This window comes from Bombus terrestris, chromosome 1 (genome assembly GCF_910591885.1).
Source record: "Bombus terrestris chromosome 1, iyBomTerr1.2, whole genome shotgun sequence".
NCBI classification, from domain to species: Eukaryota; Metazoa; Arthropoda; class Insecta; order Hymenoptera; family Apidae; genus Bombus; species Bombus terrestris.
The window spans coordinates 8,392,056-8,406,485 of NC_063269.1; the positions used below are offsets into that span (position 1 = coordinate 8,392,056).

A 14,430-nucleotide genomic window follows, 5' to 3' on the forward strand; every position below is an offset into this window, starting at 1 on the left:
CAAAAAGGAAAATGTTACAAATGTCTGTTTTATTCATAGCTTTAATTTCTCTTCCATATTTCATCAGTAAAAAGAATATAGACGATAATCTTCGTATTATTCGTATTGCCGTTTCTGTGTACGACAAAGATTTAAAAGATCGAACGATTAATTATTAAAAATAGCACAGTCGTAAGATTAATAATGATTCGTATCACTTTTTATATTTGAAACTAAATCTTATGCTTCTTGATAAAGTTTCACTTTCTGCTCGCAGCTTTGTACGTTTATACAGTTGTTGAGTCATTTTTACATTGATATAAGAAACTGTACGTGAAAGGTGCAAAAAGAATCAAACAAAGAATACACATGTACGTGAAGAAGAAGCTTGCGCATTTAACGGTCCATTCTGTCGCAATATACGCAAGCATCGCGTCATTCGGTTAAACGACGTCCACAGCTAAATGGTTAAGTCGCGTGCAATTAATGTCACGTGCATTATATTAATTAAACGGTTAATTAAGCTTCATAGTCAAATACATAATTAACGTTGCAAATGCAGAGTTGCAAATGTACGAGGTAGCTTTGATTTTAACGTACATACATCTGGTACGATACTGTATCGTCAACAAAATAAGACCTCGACGATTCTTCCAGGAAATTGAATTGTATTTAAAGGTAAACGCGTATTCATGCCGCAATCTTTTTCTCTTTTGTATGTAACATATAACATATTCCCACGGCACGTTTACGTTACCATCGCCCCTGTATTTATCGAAACAGCGTACAACAAGCTACGTTATTTTATATGCGTAACACAATTCCCCGAGGTGGTATATTATGTAAATCATGTGAATTGAGAAACTCTAAATATTGAGCGAATCAAACAGAGAGTTTACGTTGCATCGATTAAGCGTATATCTGTTGATCATATTTACGGTAAATTTCCGACAAGCCTAAGTACTTTGTGGCCCGGTGTACTCCAAGTTCGATCGATCTAATAATTAGGAGACCACTTAATTTGCATTCATAATCATTCGCAAAAATCAATTTAGTTATATAACCCTCGCGTGGACTAATTTGAGAAGGGTTCGTGTCAAAGCAAAAATTAACACTAAAGAGGAAAGTGAAAGGACGCGATACGGGCTGACTCGACCGATGATGATTGCGAATATCGTGCTGAGAGGTAGCAGGATGTGCATGGGAGACAAGGAGAAGGCATTCAAACGTAAAACAGAATGGGGGAAGGAAAGAATCGGCGTAGTTGTAAAGAGAACAGAAGAGAAGGAGAGCATTCTCTATAACGTGGCTAGCAGTTCGCGTTTGCGTTGACCCTGGAGGCTTTCGAGAAACGAAGCGCGTAATTACACGCCCAAGGGCGAGTGCAGTTCCAAGCAACCCTCTAACTCACTCCCCAACTCCCTTCGCTGAGCGACCCTCCTCTCATGCTCTCCACCGCTGGCCTTTCGCTCCCTATAGTCACCCCTCCATATTCCGCGTCGTTCTGAATAAACACTCGGGCGAGCTGACGGATGGACGCGGCTCTCTGTAGGCATATATGTACGTCGATGCGTGCGTCCGTGTGCGTGAACCGTCAGCGAACACGCCGTCAGAAAAATAACGTACTGTGGAATCGGTCGTTTGGCAATTTTTACCAAGTGCAACAGCATCGTTCGGCATCGTTGCGCCGGTAGAAAAGGTGAAATTTAGGAAATAAAAGGGCGGAGAAATACGCGCGGAACCAAGCGCCGCGGGATGCTTTAGAATTTTAGATTTTCTCGGTGGCTCGTTCAGGGTGTTGAACTTGTTGCAGCAGTTTTTAATTATTGAAAGTAACACGGGGAAGTGTGCAACGTGCATACGGTGCAAGCGTTTTACCAGCGAAATTGTTACAGCGTTGCTCATTGTTTCGCCAGCCAGAAAGTACCCTTTTCCGTTTTTTATTTGCCCGGGCTGTGGCTGCAGACGATACGAAACAGTGTTTTTGGGTAATGAAATTAGACGAGCCACCTTTCAATGTGAAATTCAAATCGCAAAAGAACGGCCGCTCGTCGGTATCCTGCGATTCTATGAAATCATTGCTCTTATTTGTATCATCGAATCGTATTTCTCTAGGTGATCACTACGAAAGCCGGAAACGCGCTTGGTGACGGGGAAGTTAAACTATTTGAAAAAGTGTGTCTGTTCGCTTCTTTTAACTGGCCCTCGATCGAGCTTTGAATAAACAGTGGAATGGACAAACCTCTGTATGGTTGTACGTACATTCTATTGAAAGTCACCAAGGCGAAAAAACATGTTATACACGTAATGGACGGTCGTGAAGCGTAACTATAAAAACTGTAAACAGTCATTTTTATTCCTATTCCCATAGTGATACGCATTAAATCGACAGAAGAATATATACGAAAAAGGGGGAGAAATAACAAACGATGAATTATAAGAACTTCGATATTTTCTGCTCGATATTGTTCGATATCATTGAAACGTTTCAACAATGGCATGCTCTTTTTGTAACTTCATTTATCTGAACACCGTTTATTCGAATGAAATTTTAGCTAGTGTGCAATTAACTAAATTCCTGCCTATTGAATCCACTTATATCTCAACGTGAACTCTCATTATTCGAATGAGAAATCATATACTAATGGGGAAAATCATTACACTTTTACCATATGAACTGTCTGTCTGGTTCGACAAGTTGAGAACATTGGAGCTTTACAAACCATAATATATATATAGTTTACTCAATGACATACGACACAATGTTTCTAATTTTCTTTTGTTCAAAAACAATCATTTGGAGATAATATGATATTCAGACGCACATGGATATCATATAAGATATCTCGAGAACATTTAAACATTTTTAGGCATTCCATAAATTTTTACCGTTAACGTCTTCCGTTTATACAAAATGAATTGCTACGTTTGCAATCTTTCGAGAGATCTGAGCCGGGGCTTGAAATTTCTGATCCCGACGACGAGTGATCCTGATGCTTTACATTCTTCAACTTCTTCCCTCTCAGTTTCTCTGCACGTTGCATATTCTCCATTGTTCCAACGATAAAGTCATGTCTACCGTCTGAATACCCTTTGAAATGAAAAATTTTCTTTTCTTTGATTGAATAATTTATGGAGATGTTGCATATAGCTATTTCTATAGAAAAGGATCTAATTATTTCTTTGTGTTTATTATGTATATAATGTATAAGTATTTATTATCAATTTCTCAATGCAAGTGACATATTATTATGTGCACTTTGTTATCTTACAATTCTGTATGTTTATACTATTTACTGCTTGTTTCTGAAAATATTATGAAAGAAACTCGTTACTAGAGATTGTGTATTTGCATGATCAACGATTTTGTTAGCTCTTAAAATACTGATTGTTATTTATGTATTGTATAGATCTTCAGTGTGATAAATTGCATAGAAATTTTATTCTCGTATATACACCTTTCGCAGTTTATCAATAGTACTACATATTTCATAATTTTATACTACTTTATAATTATACTTTATAAAATATCTCGAATCTCCGCTTAAGTGTTACAAATAGGTAACCTTGTTTGTGTCACATTTTCGTATTTTATACTATATTTACTGCACATTTATTATTAATAGCATTGTACGGTTATTCAATTTTTCTTATCAAAGAACCTCACATCGGTCTTTGCGCTACAGAGTTTTCATCTTACTTACGGGACGTCGTTCATCAAGATCAGCTTAACTACTGTCTTATCCCTTTTATACGCATAGAAGCAGCAACTTTAAGAAGTGAACGTCCGCATGGCCAATTGCGGAAAGAACAAGCTTTACCAGGATCAATCAATTTCTCGATGTGGCGTAAACGGAGTGGCTTGAGAAAAGCAACGCGGCAAAGAAGCGAAGGTAGCTGACACCTCCCCTCTAATACCAGATAAGCTGCTTACTATAGATCAGAAGTGATCTTCGATGTTGTATCACGGGCAATATGTTAAGCGTTAGGCGCTTACTTTTATTATCTTCCGTTTATGCCAGGAGAAAATGAAATTTTCCGTGAGATGCCAACGATTCGTCTTGTGGGATTAAGGAGCCCTTTAATTTCCCTAGCGGGAGCCAACGTAGCGCCACCTCTTCTTCCATAACAGCCTTCCTCTTGCATCCGCTTTCAGGAAGGTTGAACGTCACCCTACGAATCCCGTTTCGCGCCACCATCGTCTCATATAACCCAGTAACTCGCGTCTATAGCGTCCGATGGTCACGTTACTTTTTCGAAAGCTAAGCTAATGCGCCCGAATTAAACAGAATTTCCGATGAAGGCACAGCCAGCCAGCCTGTTCTCTGACATGCTAATCACCGAAACGCTCACTTCTTTAGAAAGTTTTTTCCTTTGCCGCTCACGGCTACTATGAATTATGCAGATACTACGTCACTGCTCGTTTCTTCGGATCACCGACGGTTCAAATATATATGAGCACCCGACCGACTAGTGCTCCGCATAAATTCGTAATTACGGACTACGTGCTCCCCCCCTCCCCCGATTCTTCTCATCCGCTGGTCACCTGCGGAATATTCATCCTCATGGTGTATCATAGCACGAGTGTTAGATTTGAATATGACAAATGATCAGCTGCTATTATCGAAGAATTAGAAGAATTAGAAATAGATGTCGTCAATCATTTTTCATGGATTTGTTAAGAGATGCTGAAATAAATTTAACAAATTAGAAGTATGGATATGTTGATCGAAGTATTTCAAATTATTCCATCAAAGAATATTGGTAATGTATTAGAACATATTAATTTTTAGGCTATGATTTCTAAACGTTTGTACACCTATTCTTTGTATAATATATGTTGATTCACATATCTTTACTGATATCATATCATCATTTACAGGTATCATATACCTTTCGATAAAGGACTAAGGTACATGTACTGACATGGATAAAAATGTATTATTTCCTTTATTTATTTCCTTTTCGATATTTCCATACCGAAACTATTGTACTAGTAACAATGTTAAACCTTTAAAGCTTAGACTCAAATTACATAACGTGCATGTACTCTAAACGTGTATTCCCCTCCCCTCTATTAATACAATTAATACTCGATACAATTACTATTCGGAATTTTAAGTAGAAATAACGCTACTACTATAATATTGTATTACCAATTTCGTATCCTTAACTCAATAAAATTTCTAGCACGATTACAGTTCCCGACATGAACGATACCCTTATGTCGAAACTTTTACCGAAAGCGCGAAGACGAGTATCAAATTTTCTGCTGTTTTAACCAACGAGGAACCGAGGAAGCGCGGGATGAAAGAATTCTCGGCAGTTTAGCAGGGGAGGTTTCCTACGTCGATTAGCAACGAGACAACGAGAAGGCAAAGGTTGGACGCAAACGGGAACACCGAGAACACCGACGCCATTCGCTATACTCTCGGACTCCTCCGTTAATTAATAAAGTAGCCGCGTAAACTAACAGTTTTACTGCGGAACCGACAAACTTAATACAAGAGAAACAGCTTTTGTTCCTCCGCAGTAGTGTAACGAAGTCGCCTGTGGAAGCCAGTTCGAGGTACCAGCCAGATTACTCGTTGCATACTTAAAACCTTAACAACTGGGCGCTTTGAGAAAATGCTGGACCATTTTCAGTGCTCCGCCGTGAATCGCTGAGCCTCTCCCGCCCATTCGTCCTACTTCGAAAATTTTTCGCCTGGTAGAAGAAAAAAAAGAGAAAGAAAGAAGACGAGGAAAGACTGAGGGTGGAGGGGAGGGAAAGAGGGAGGGAAGCCGAGTACCGAAGGAGTTTCGTTGCTACTTGAATGCGCACTTTTTACCAATGCGCCCGTTACCAGTTTTTAAAGTAGACGTCGAACTGCTCGAGAAGTTCGAGGGACTATGCTCTTTATTCATGCGTCATTTTGGATTCGTTTGAAGAACAGGAACCGATAACCGGGAAGATGTTTCTCTATTATATAGAAATTATCGATTCTCCTACTCTACGTTTAAATGTACGAAGAAAATAAAGTTCGCTGTTTAAAGGTAAGGACGCGATAGATTTCCCGTGGCCCAGAGGTTTTAATGAATTTCTGATAACTTCGGTGGAACTTGTAGCGTGAAAGTAAAGGAGGACGGTCGTTTCGAAACTATTTCAATGCTAGAAAATTATGTAAATTTCACTGCGGTTATAATTATAAAAACAATAACAAGGACCAAGGATAAAAGAAGCATTTAGTTCGGCCTATTGTTTAGCGACTAGATTTATGAGTCAACTTGCTGTCCTATGGCACTTGCGAGATCTCACCACAAGAATGCTGGCTACTGCCTTTTGCTACCCTCCTAAACATCATTGGAGTGCTTTACGTAGCGACGGTATCGGCGCGCCAACAAACAGCAAGCACTTGCTGATGCTGCTATTGCCACAGCTTGTTTTTCGATGTGCTTTTATTGCGCGTGCCGTGGCAGCTCTCGCGATTAAACCACTAAGTTATGCACGCGTGCGTTTACAGCGCGATACGTTGCCATCACTCGACCATTGCGCCTTCTTTTCACTTTGCCATCTACACGATTTATTTTTTTTTATAGATACCACGAAGAAAATTGTCTGGAAACCTCGGATTCTTACTCGTCTATAGCACATTTACAATACACTTATAAAATAAAGAACGACGCCATGAATTACGATAAAGCATGTAAAAGATCAGTATAACGTCAGCTCCATACATATAAAGTTGCGTAGCCTATGAACGATAACCAAAAGCACTTAATGTTACTTTATAAGTGAATTGTAAACGTACATGCTAATTACATTCAGCGTTAACAGAGGTTCAACTGTCAGTCGAGTTACATGATTACGAGTATTGATCCGTAAGCTTTTATGACGTTTCGTTAGCAATTTCAGTGGCAACGATAATCTTGCTCATTGTAACGCGAGTACCATCGAGCTCGCTCGTTACACATGCAAAACGTGATCCAATTAATAAATTACGGAAAACACTGAACGGTTAATAACGCGACTTCGTAACAGCTAATGACAATGATCGCGCTGAAACACGGCACAGGGAGCCGTGGCTCAAAGGAAGCCAATTACTAATTTAACAAAATAATAACAACAATGCTGGACATTGCGAAACCATGGACAGTGATGGAACAATTTTACTGTTTCGGTGGGGACTCCGTAAGCTTCTTTACAGAATCACAGGTTGGACAAGTGTTCGCGTGTACAGTATACGTATGAACAGTATAGCGGTACAATGTGATAGCATTATTCATCCCCTGGGCACGTTTGACCGAGTGTACTCAAACGAATGTTTCCACTACCATTCCCCCTTTTCAAAGTTTTTTCCAGCCTTTGGATATGGGCCGCACGAATAAGAGCAAGCTTTTCAATTATTAACCAATTTTTTTTTCTTCTTTTTTTGGATAAATTATTCAAGAAAAGAGGCAAACCAAGACGGATTGCCGCTGAAAGAACTGGACCCAGAAACCGAGCGTAAAAAGAAGGGTGATACGATATGATAGGGACGTGGAATACCAATGCACGTAGAAGGTAGTGCAGGTGTGTAAGCACAATAGGAATCGGCTTCGAAAGATGGGGTCTGTGAGAAAATAGAACTCTCGGCGATATTGGCGAAGGTAGGAAAGCCGGAAGACGGAAAGACGACGGAAGGAAGAGACGTTGTCGCGAAAGAAGAGGAGTAAGAGGAAGGGAAAATGGCGTGAAAGGGAAGAAGACAGAAGTATTAAGAAGGAAAATGGAAGAAGAGTACTCGAGTCGTCAATGGTGCACGTGCAGCTTGCAGCTGCAACGCGGCCCGCTAGAATATTACTGGCAGACTATCGCTAAAATATTGTCGACAAAATAACAAGGAAGGAATGAAAAACCCGCGGCAGGTGGGGGAGTTTCCGAATACGGAAAGAAAAATACGTGGAGACGTATCGAGGTGGGCGAATACGCGCGCCGGTATGCGACGATCGTGGGTTAAGGGTGAAAGAGGGTGGAAGGGGAGAAAGGATGGGACGGGGATGAGAAGAGCGCGGGGACATTGCGAGCTGGGTATACAAGTTTCAACGACGCGTTCTTATTTTCTAAACAAACACACGAGCGTAGCGGCGGCCGTTCCCTTTGGTAACGGGTTTATTTCGAGGATTCGTATAAGTGCGCGTACGAATTGTCGTGCGAGTGAAGGTCGTATCGTGGTCGTACCGGCCGGCCTGTTTGTTTGTTTGCGATAGAATAGGTACGGACAGAGTGTACGGTGTGGGAAACTTTTCGCTATTGGAATTCGAAAACGGGTGTATCGGGTCCAATAATGAATTGTCAACAGATAATGCGGAAAGCGACTTTTCCATTTCGCTTTCCCCGCGAGTTGTTTCCTTTGTTTCCGTATAACTTTTTTAAAACGTCCGTCGGGATTGCATTTGATAGACTTTCGTCCGGCTCACCGCTGCTTTCGCGCGTAGCCACGGTCTTCCGTCTTCACCCGTCGAGAAAAACATTTCCACGACTTATAAAAATATCCTACTTTTACAACATTTTACGCGCTAGTTGCTCTTCTATAATCGTGCTTTTCGCTTTAAAGAAAACAAATCCCACCATTGTTTATGATGCCCGGCGTATTTTTCCATGCAGTCCTCCTTCACAGATCAAAACTGGAATGCGAAATGACAGAAAGTTTATTTAGAATGTTTTCAAAATGCATCGAATGTTACGTTTCTATCGATGAATCACGATAGATTCGTTTCGTATTGCAAAAATATATGGCACTTAGTTGCATGAATATTTATTCGCATAAAATAGCAGTTCATGAAAGTATTTGTATATTTGCTGTAGAAAGCCTTCGAGCTCACGAGCCACGATACGTACAATATTTCTTCGTAATATGAATTATCATTTTTTGACACAAAGATAGGAAATAATAAAGTAATTTTACTTTTGATACCAGTAATTGAATTAAGAGCAAGATTAAACATTGCGTTTGTTCACCTTGACGTTATTTATTATTAGAACGCAGCTCTATACACGTCCGTTTCGTTTTCGAGGCCGTACAAGATGTATCAGTAGCAATCGATCGAATGGAACTTCTCATCTTCCAAGTGGTTTAGAATTTCAAGAGCAGAAACATACGCGATAATACACTTGGAGCTGAAAAGTCATGTTCTAGCTGATATTTTAGAGTGGTATCGAGTGGCGGCACAAATAAAATAATGCGGATGAAAGACCTGTACAGAGAGAAATAACACTGAAACGAAAGGTAATACTTAGAAAAGTATTATTTAAGGTAAGAAATATCATATTTCCATAAAAAATAAAACTGTCTAAAAACTGCTTTAATTGCGAATCCATAATAATCATAATAATATTTCACTAGTGTCATTTAAAATTTGTATCTCTTAACAGAAATATATCTACAAAATATTAACATAAATTTAATCGCAGGGAACAAATACATAATTCAATCTAATTAATAACAGGTTTGCTATCTAGTTTAAATTATTTTATTATTGTTCAATTATACATAGAACGTATGAACATAATTTAATCTAAATAGAATCATCGTTAACGACATTAAATAATGTGCTAAATTAAAGAACATTATAGTCCCTTCTCCCTCCACATAAATAACGTACTCTTTAGTGAGATCGATGCATGGTAAGAACGATGGTTCGAGAAGAACCACATATAGAGTTGCCATAGACGCAATATTCGAGTACTTGTCGTTCAGTACAAAGGGTGGACATTATATAGCGTTAAGGAAAATAAAGTGAAATATGCATAGAACATATACGAAATTATATAGATAAGAAATTTGCATTGAAAAGCGTTGTTAACTTACGTGGAAGATTGAAACGATCGACGTCATAGGAAAAATCAGACCACGCGTGTTTGTACATACAAGATAAAGAAAGGATCAAGATTGAGGATCGAGAGTAAAAAGCCGCAAACTACAACACCCCGTGACACACAATAGCTCGAAAACAGAGAGGAACTTACGCAGAGATCAGAAATAAACCCCACTGCAGGGCCAGCGGGCGCATTGCGCAAAACCCCCTTGCCTACTCTGCCCTCTTTCTCTCTCTCTGTTTCTTTCGCTCTCTCCGCTTTTCCATTCATCCCTCTCTCTTTCTCTCTTTCTCTTATCCTTCGCTAGCGGTTGCCACTATTACTCCCTTTCGCCCATTGCACCTCCGTGTCTATAGCCACCTTGTACCACTTATCCCTCACCAGCATTTACCACGTACGATCAAACTTCCCACCTGCTTGCAGTTCCTTCACTCCGGGGCCATTTGTCTATTCAAACCTTCCACCTTCTCCCTCTGCTTTTCGTTGTCATAATTTTGTTCATCTGCTTAGAGGTTTCCAGTTTTGTTTTCTCTTCTCGTTCTTCGTCCGTCTTTGTTTTCCGTCTTTGGTACTTTGTTCGATCCAGTTGCACGCACTCTTTTCACATTTATCGCATCTTATTGGGCACATCACATGGAACTATTTGTGACATTATTGCGAAAGTTGCTATGTTATACGAAGATTAAGGAGTTTTTTAAGAAAGAGATGTTAGAGAAGAGAAACAGAGGGTACATCAAGTTCCATTACAGTTATAATGACGTTAATAGTAGGTTTAAAATATTAAAACTCAGTATATATACGACGCACATTTGTCTCTGTATTTCTTATGAAAATGATATCTAGTACACTGTTCTCTGTTTGTTCATGCGTTGACTCCATTAATATAAATTGTAAAGCTCCTAAGAGATAACCCCGCTCGGGATACACATATAAAATGAGGTTTACCATTAAGAAACTGGGGGATTTACCCTTATACAGAATGCACTTCACGTATTCTTTATGCTCATAGATACTGCAATATCACTCTTCAGTCTATGCCATGTAGTTTAGGGTAAATCTATTCTACACCGTATGTAATTTAGGTTAGTAGATTCTTGGTTTAAACAGTAACGAATAAAAGCGAATTTGCGATTTTCAACACGTATTCTCAAACAGAAATTTCAGATGACCGTGTGTTTCATAAACCTGATTTTAGCAACGAGAAGAATTTATCCTGTGTTTTTGACTTCCTCCTTTTTAACTTGATGCTCTGTGTGCCATCCATAATATGTGTGTGTGCAAAATTTTATTTGGAAATTCGAAATATTAATAAAATTGAAGAGGTCTGGAGCGTGTTTCATTTAATTTAAACCGCACGCACGGATAGAAATGTTTTTCGCAAAATTGTATTTTCAAAACTGGCTGTCGCGATACCTCAAAAACTAATTAACTACTTAACCTCAAATTGTATATACATATTCTATACAAGCACATCTCTTCATCGTTCCTATCGGGATACCTCTCCGTGACAATTTTTACAATGACAAAATTAAAATTAAAAATCTTGTCGAGAAACCAATTTTTTACATTTTGCATGTAGCTATCGTTATAGCTATAATATCTATAACTATACTTGTTATTGATTATTTTTCCACAAAGAACTGGGTGAATAAATAAATCGACGAAGTATACAAATAGAAATATTTTGCAAATTTCTTTAGTCTCTGCTTGATATATTTATAGCTAAATTGAAGTTAAACTGAAAAATAATTAAAGAGAACTTCAAATATTAAACTAGTAATTGCTAATCAACAACGAGATCATAATTGTCCTTATCATACATATTGTTATTGTTGTATAAATTTCTACAAATAACGAAGAGAAATTGAATACTTTCTTAAATTGTCCGTTTTCCGCGGAGTCGCTTATCTTGATAGAAAAACTGTAATATCAGCTCGTTATATCTAGATTAGAGTTTATAAATTACACTTGGGTATATTAATTACACTTTATTTGAGGTTTTCGTGACGTAAAATATTCCTCGCTAAATGATTATGATCAATGCTTGCTAAAAAAATATTAATAAATTTACAGTAAATACTCGTAGTACGACTTCTTTTCTAGGTATTTTCGCGGAACGTCTTCTATGCGTCTGAATAGTGCGATTTCGTACTACTGTCGCGAGCTGAGAGTAGATTATACTAAGAAGTCGGTTTCCGCTTAGAAGCTGTATTAGATTCAGGCAACACGAAACATCTTGACCAATATAAACCTGTTACTTACTTTAAAGTCACTTGTATTCAAGCAGCTTTACTAATCTCAGCGAACTTTATCACAAATATTCGATCAAAAGTATTGATCGATGGAGGCGAAGTTGTACATAAGATTTAATCACAAACAGACTTGTATACTGTACGTCACAAGCTACTTATTGTTTCGTTCTTAAAAGTTATATCATTCCCGTTTACCATTCGTTTCAAGCTATTGTCCTTGATTTTTTCTAAATTATTCTATTCCATCATATATGTACTATAAAAATCCATAGAAAAGTTGTCGCACACGCCAACGCGGCGCAGCAAATACCGTTTTAGCTAACTTTCCACTCGACGCAAACGTCTCTTGTAAATTACCGCGATTTCGAGTGGTCGAGTGGGAAATTGGTTGCGCGTTCACGCCAAAGGGGCAGATATCGCGCGAATAACCATGCGGCCAAGATTGACCGTCGCAATAATCACCGAAACCCACCGTTTTCAGCTAGTTTCTCTGCTATCTTCGATAGTCGATATATGATGGTCTGTGTGCTAGCTTGGTGTGCAGGCATTCGTTAGCATAAAGGAACCACGGCTAACCCCTGACCCGTATCGCGACATTATCGGCCTTCTAGCGCGGTCGTTAACGGAGTAACTGTAATTGAACTGCTGTATACAGACAGCCAGTGGCTCTCTCTTCCTTCCGCTTATTTTCGAAATGCTTAGGCGCTATTCTGATCTTCTCTCGCGATCCTCGTCTTATGTCCCGGAGAAATTGCCCTTACAGTCAAAACTATCGCTGGCCTAATTGATCGGCGGTCCCGTTACGGCTAATCGAAGGATTAAGTCAGCGGAGAGAAAATCGAATGCTAATCTACAAGCACAGAATTTCACTGAAACGCCTCGACAATAATCTGCCATCTATTTAATCTCTGTGTGTACCATGTAGTTTTCGCGAAGCTCGTTCGTATCGAGTGTCCAGTGTAATTAAAGTAAGACAATAGACGTGGGAGCGCATCCCACGAGCTGTTACAGGAACGGTATGTTGCGCGTTTGTAACGATAAAGAAGAGATAAGAGATTGTAACGATAGAGAGAAAATATCAATTTATCGGAAATATTAGATAATATAGAATTAACGACGTTGATTGTGATAATTGATTGAGAGGGTTGATAGAGTTTTTGAACGTAAGTGAAATATGATGGGTTTGGATGTACCCAGCGTTATTTCGTGGAACCTGTGAAAGAAATAGGATCTATGTACTATAATGCGTGGTTTAGAAGACGCATGAGTCCCGTTGATCTTCTTGAATCGATTCTATGAATTTACCTTTGAACGAATGGTATGGTGAATTGGAAACGAGAAAGTACTATATGGTTACGGTCAGTGGATTATGAAATAAATTTATGATACGTTGCGCTGTGCATTATTTCCTATAATATATTTTATGAATCAGTTACACAATACGTGCCAGATCTCCTACGATGGCAACGAGGTTATAACATTCTTTTACTTCGCTTCGAGATTTCTAACAATATTTCCAAAATAACAATTGCAACGGTATATCGAGAATCTTCAATCAAATGCGATATTAATCATCGACGTTGAATATCCTTTTGTCAGAACTCTGTTGCACACATCTTGAAGATAAACAGATATTTATTTCCTATATCATTCATTCTGTATTCTTCGTCATTTTGTTACGCTCTCAGAGGGTAGAAAAAACACACGGTAATGAAACAAAACGTTTTATGTAAATTAATTAATTAATTAATTAAAACTTCTTTTGTAAAAAATAGATCTTCACTGGTTCTTACTGGAATAAGAAGTAGCTTAAATAACTCTGTTAAAGATTCAAATTTACGAAAGTATGGATTTTATTATTTCGAAATAAAGTGTAGAGTATGGCTGTAAATGATCAGGGATTCATTCGCAGTGAGTAAAATTTTAATACGCGGAAGGTACGGCAACAGCATTATTTATGTCGGGCAGAAAGAGGCAGCGAAGAGTAAAAAGTGATTACAAAGCGCAACGATGGCAGATATAGTTGAATCAGATATAGTTTTTATTTATATTCTCTTCTGAAAGACTGTTTATTTTGTATATCATTTGTAAACACGAACGAGAATACGAACCATTGTGCCGTGACAAGGGTAATGCGAGTTTTTACTTCAACATATGAAGTTCGGCTTTTAGGAAAAAATGTTTTTCATACGGGGCGTAATACATTTTTCCGTTTCTAACGGAATATAAAAATATATTAAAAGATTTCATCGAAAATTCTCTTCGTTTCAAGGTAACAAAGATAATTGAGAAATACTTTTCAGGTACGTAGTCGATCGAATTCCTTATTATCGTAAAAGTTACGCAAAACCTTCAGCAGGT

At 38.5% G+C, this 14,430-nt stretch overlaps 1 protein-coding gene and 2 long non-coding RNA genes across 12 annotated transcripts in view; 2 read left to right on the forward strand and 1 right to left on the reverse strand.

The window, feature by feature from the left end:
• LOC100643794 (nucleolysin TIAR) overlaps window positions 1-14,430 on the forward strand; it is a 580,836-nt gene that overhangs the window by 296,810 nt on the left and 269,596 nt on the right. The window lies entirely within an intron of this gene.
• LOC110119944 overlaps window positions 1-14,430 on the reverse strand; it is a 343,350-nt gene that overhangs the window by 282,180 nt on the left and 46,740 nt on the right. The gene's annotated exons all lie outside the window — the stretch shown is intronic.
• Window positions 917-5,826, forward strand: LOC125384832. 4 transcript variants are annotated; one of them, XR_007223637.1, is made up of 5 exons: window positions 919-1,967; window positions 2,095-3,872; window positions 4,862-4,891; window positions 5,170-5,548; window positions 5,626-5,826. It is a non-coding gene; the product is annotated as an uncharacterized LOC125384832 (long non-coding RNA). The 4 variants fall into 4 exon arrangements; XR_007223639.1 differs by having other exon boundaries at window positions 949-1,967; window positions 2,095-2,446; window positions 3,666-3,872; window positions 4,862-5,548; XR_007223638.1 differs by having other exon boundaries at window positions 917-1,678; window positions 4,862-5,548.